Source organism: Dendropsophus ebraccatus, chromosome 10 (genome assembly GCF_027789765.1).
Source record: "Dendropsophus ebraccatus isolate aDenEbr1 chromosome 10, aDenEbr1.pat, whole genome shotgun sequence".
Classification (NCBI taxonomy): domain Eukaryota; kingdom Metazoa; phylum Chordata; class Amphibia; order Anura; family Hylidae; genus Dendropsophus; species Dendropsophus ebraccatus.
Genome location: NC_091463.1, coordinates 89,356,515 through 89,362,153, shown reverse-complemented (window position 1 = coordinate 89,362,153; position 5,639 = coordinate 89,356,515).

The following is a 5,639-nucleotide window of genomic DNA, read 5'->3' as shown; positions in this document are numbered from 1 at the left end:
AGAGTTTGCTCTCAGGCAGACTCCATGCAGAGATCGCCGATAATACTGATGAATGCTATGCTATGGCATGGCATAGCATTCATCAGTATAATCAATCAGAGCATTGCATATATAAGTCCCCTAAGGGACTTATATCTGCAATATGAAATGTGTAAAATATACATATTTTTCCCATTATACAAATAGAAATAATAAAAAAAAAAATATTACATATTGTAGCATGCGGAATTGTCCGATCTATTAAAATGTAACAATATTGTTTGCGCACGGTAAAGAGTGTAAATAAAAAGCGGGAAAAAAAACAATTGCTGAGTTTTAAAATTATATATAATTTTTTTTTTTTTTAATACATTTTTCTCTTACACCAATATGATAGTAATAAAAATTAAAGATCATGGCGCACAAAATGACTCCCCAACCGGCCTTGTAGGTAGAAAAATAAAAGCGCTATGGCTCTTAGAAGGCGGGGAGGAACATTACTTCAATTTCACCTGGACATCCGGGCATCAAAGACCTTCTGTCATGAAGGGGTTAAATTCGAATGATATAACAATAATTCACACGATAATGGTGTAAAAGGGCCCTTACAGTAGTAGCAGCAATAGTAACAGTTGTAGTTGGACTGTTATTATTATTCTTATTATTTAGTAGTAATTATTGTATATTTATTATTATTATTATTATTATTATTATTATTATTATTAATAATATTATTATTATTATTATTATTATTATTATTATTATCTTATTTATTATTATTATTATAATCATCATCTTTATTATTATTATTATCATCCTCTTTATTATTATTATTATTATTATTATTATTACTGTTATTAGAAGTAATGGGAGCAGTAATATTTGGGTTGTTATTATTATAATAATAATTATTATTATTATTATTGTTATTATTATATAGTAGTAGTAGTTGTAGTAGTAGTATTATATAGTAGTAGCAGTAATATTTGGGTTGTTATTATTATTATTAATATTATATAGTAGTAGTAGTTGTAGTAGTAATATTTGGGTTGTTATTATTAGCAGCAGCATCGATATAATGATGATTACTTTTATATTCTCATTGCTGTTATACAGTAGTTTCAAAAATGCTAACCAAATCATCTCTCCAATGAAATAATATCTCGGAGCTATATAACTGAGTGTAATGTTTTCCCAGTATAATGTTTTCTGATTACACCCTTGTATCATTATCACTGTGTGAGTCCTTACTGTAACCGCTTTGTTATCTTTGGTCAGATATCCCAGATGCCTTCAGTCCTCCATAGCTCCTGGCCATGCTTGTCACTGTCCACTGTATCTCACATTCCTGATCACAGGGACTTTATGAACTCTCCCTTGAAATATAATGTGAAATCCCGGCGGCTTACCTTCACTGCCGGTGATCGTTACAAAGAACACAAGTGCGGCTGCTAGAGCGAGCTGTGACGTCTTCATAATCTCTGGTATCCTTCAGCTTCATCAGCTATAAATCTCCAGAAACGATGGCCACATATTTGATGTAGAGGTTTGGTGAGGGTTCTCTGCAGGGGGTTATATGTCGGGGTGTGTCGGATCGGTGACATCCCACCTGTGTCATTGCTCACCGTTGACACCCTATGATACCAATACATCAATTGTTCTTTCCGCTAAATGTTTATATGATTAGTTCTATAAGTTTAGACATTGGCTGTGCCGGGTCCGGTGACACATCATATAACCATTCAGCCGAATAAACACCATGTGAAGTATTACATACAGCTCCGAGACAGATCTGTCAGCTATGCCAAGAGCACATAAAGGGAGATAGGGTGTGACCACTGTCTCTATAACAAGAAACCATCAAGAACAAGGATCTTCTGTTTACATAAAAGAATAAGATTCTTATAATTTTCTTTTTTTCCTCCTAAGTGGTGTTTTAGTGATTTCTCCTTTTGCATCACAGACGTTGATAGCACAAGGTGGTGGTTGGACTATTAGGCTCTTCAAAATATCTGAACACAAGCTCCTTCGCCCTCACAGGACTGCTTTGTATCAGGTGATGCGCCTGGGGTTGTTCTGGAGATCCTACTTAAAGGGGTTATCCAGCGCTACAAAAACATGGCCACTTTCTTCCAGAGACAGCCCCACTCTTGTCTCCAGTTTGGGTGCAGGTTTTGCTGCTCAGTTCCGTTGAAGTGGATGGAGCTTAATTGCAAAACGCACCTGACCTGGAGACAACAGTCATGTTGTCTCTGAAAGAAAGCAGCCATGTTTTTGTAGCACTGAATAACCCCTTTAAAGCCAGGTATGGTGAGTTGTGTCATGGACTCTTCGAGCTATTGGTAGTGATTGGTTCTATTAGGTGGGACCCAATGTGTTATACATATATCATCAATGCACAAGATGGATGGGTGGTTGGTATCATTGCACAGAACCTGCACATTTTCATAGTAAGGGTGGGTCCAGACAATGGAATTCTCACGGATAAATTCCGACGAATTCCGTTGCCTGTACGCGCTCCAGGCTGCGCGGCTCTCCGCCCATGCCATAAACACCATTCTATGCACGGGCGGATTCCGCACTCCGCCGAAAGAATTGACACGTCACTTCTTTAGCGGATGGCAGAATCAGCCGGCCCATAGGATGGTGTCTAAGGAGCCGGCGGAAAGGCGCGTGGCCATGAGAGCGTTCTAGCGGCGGAATTCGTCGGAATCTATCAGCGAGAATTCCATAGTTGGAACCAACCCTCACTTGGGTTCTCTTCAGGTTTCTAGGTGCCCTAGCAGTCACAATTAAAGGAAAAGGCCATTCTCAAAATGTGCCAGGGACAAGGGAGGATTTGATAACCAGAAGAAACTTACCTCTCCCTGTGCCCATGGTGAGTCACGGGACTGGCCTCAGGACCCCCACTGGGCTCTGGGATCTCCGGCACTGACGTGTCACAACCCGGCTGATGGACTGGCAGCTCAGTCAGTCAGAGACTGGGGTAAGACGATGCTCCAGTAAATGAATGTCTGAGCAGCAGTCCATCAGTTGGAACAGGCATTTTCCCCCAAGTCGTTACGTCATTACAACTCGGGGGAAATTGCCTTACGGTGGGGGCCCGAGGCCAGAAAATGGCCAGACTTTTCCTTTAAGTAACTTGATCAGCAAAATCAATATGCCATCAATATTATCCATAGATTAGCCAGGTCAAGGTCCAGTGTGCTGAGTCCTCTATTCATTTCAGGGCTATTGCATCCCATTCATGGTATGAGGGGGTTGATTGGTGGGTTCCTGGAAGTTTGCCCTCCAGTTATCAGCTTAATATACCCTACCCTATTGGTGGGAATTTCCCTTTAAGGCTGGGAATACCACAAGCCAAATATACAATTCTTGATATGTATATGTAATGCATGGGTAACTCCTGGAAGTAAAAGTTTATTTGCAGGGGATGATACAGCTAATAGAAAGCAAGCACTTTGAGAAGTCAGTAACTTTCCTCAGACAAACTTAGTGTATAGCCTTAACATGAACACTAGGGCGTAATTCTACAACACAGTATTTGAGTTTCACTTTGTGATTTGTTGGACTTTCTTTTTTTCTTCTGTTCAGACCATCACTGAATAATAACTAGACCAAGTAGTTTTTTTTTTACATTGTCAGAGTGTGTGCCAAGGTTGGGGTTTTCGGAGTCAACCCTTGGCAGAAGAGCAAGACCCTCCTGCATTCCAACAAAGCAAACCCAAGTAAATTTTAATGCATACACCATATCATAGTGAGCTGAGAACTAGAAGACCCCTGATGTAGCTTTAAGCACAGCTTTTTTTTTAAGCTTTTAGCTTCTTTGAAAGACCCAGGAATGGATACAAAAGAAAGAGGATAAATATCATTCTTTGCTATATATGTTATATATATCCACAAAAAGCTTAAAAGTCGCACTGATAACTGCATCAATAACTTCCCTGATAAGCACCTCGTGCAGCTGTTCTATGTTATTAGGACGTTTACAGAAACCTAAGGGCCCTATTACATGGGACGATTATCGTGTGGAAAATCGTTATATTGTTTGAATTTAAACGATAATCATCCTGTGTAATTGCGGGCAACTATCGATAAATAGTTTGTGTGTGTCGTTGATTTAGATCTGACCCTAAATTCATGGTTAATTGTTCGCTAATCATTCGGTAATTGTTCGCTGTAATTCCATATTCGTTCAATAATCGTTCAGTTTAATTCCAAATCGTTCATTCTTTTGCTGGGATCAGATGGAGTAAACTGTTCGGTATAATATGGTGAATGATTTCAGGTTAACGATAAACAGTCGCATTTGCGATCATTTATCGTTAATCGTTAAAAATAAGTGTATTGTAATGAAACTTACTTGCATAGATATAGTGCAGTGAAAAGGTGATGGACAGTAAAGGTAATCTTCCTCCACCTGTGCAGACTGCACTCAAGGCTGTACAGGTACAGTAGCTGCACACTACAGGCTTAAAGGGAACCAATCAGCCCAATTGGGCTCATATGGTTCCCTGGAGAACTGTATACAGCTCCCCAGCAGCCCGCGGCACATACTGGCCGCAGCTGCAGCAGAAGCTATATACCGAAGAAAAAGAGGTTTTATTACGAGGACATGCAGCAGGCAGAGGCGGGGACATAGTCATCTGGGCGGTTCCCCGCCCAAGTGTAGTCACCGCACTCTGCCTCTCAGTGCACACGGCAGGATGATTGACAGGGAAAGAGGCCAGTAATGGACTCCTCTGCCTGTCAATCATCCCCTCCAAGTGCGCTGACAGCAGTGACTAGTGAGAGCAGTGACTAGACATGGGCGGGGAACCGCCGAGATGACTAGCTCCCTGTCTCTGCCGTGCGCCGTGGGCTGCTCAGCAGTGTCCCTTCAGTGCCCTGTGTCCCTCAGTGTCCCCCTGCCATCATCCTCTCCAGCAGCTACAGCCCGCACAGCTCTGGGAGTCGGGTCATGACATCACCATGTTATCAAGGAAGTGACATCACCATTTTATCCAGGAAGTGGCATCACAATGTTATCCAGGAAGTGACATCAGCATGTTATCTAGGAAGTGACATCACCATGTTATCCAGGAAGTGACATCACCATGTTATCCAGGAAGTAACATCACCATGTTATCTAGGAAATTACATCACCATGTTATCCAGAAAGTGACATCACCATGTTTATCCAGGAAGTGACATCACCATTTTATCCAGGAAGTGACATTACCATGTTATCCAGGAAGTGACATCACCATGTTATCCAGGAAGTGACATCACCATGTTATCCAGGAAGTGAAGCCTTGATGCAGTAGTAAGTGCAGGGAAAAAGCACTTTATGTGCATATCCCGTAATAAGTGTATATTGGGGATTTGTATAACTTTTGGGGGGGCAATACAATACTTTAATAAAAAAATTTGACGGACTTCTCCTTTAACATTATGAGCACGGATTGGCCAATGAATTTGGCCAGAGGAGATTGACAGAACAGCTGTCATAAAAAGAAAAGGTAAGGGTTCTCTAGTATATAACTAGGCCACTAAAAGCATGTATTACTTATCCAAAAGATAGCTGGTGAATGTATATTCACTGGGTATCCAACCATGTCTAGACAGTGGACTATGGGTGCCCTGTGTGGATGAAGCTCTCACTGTGTATGGCACTGATA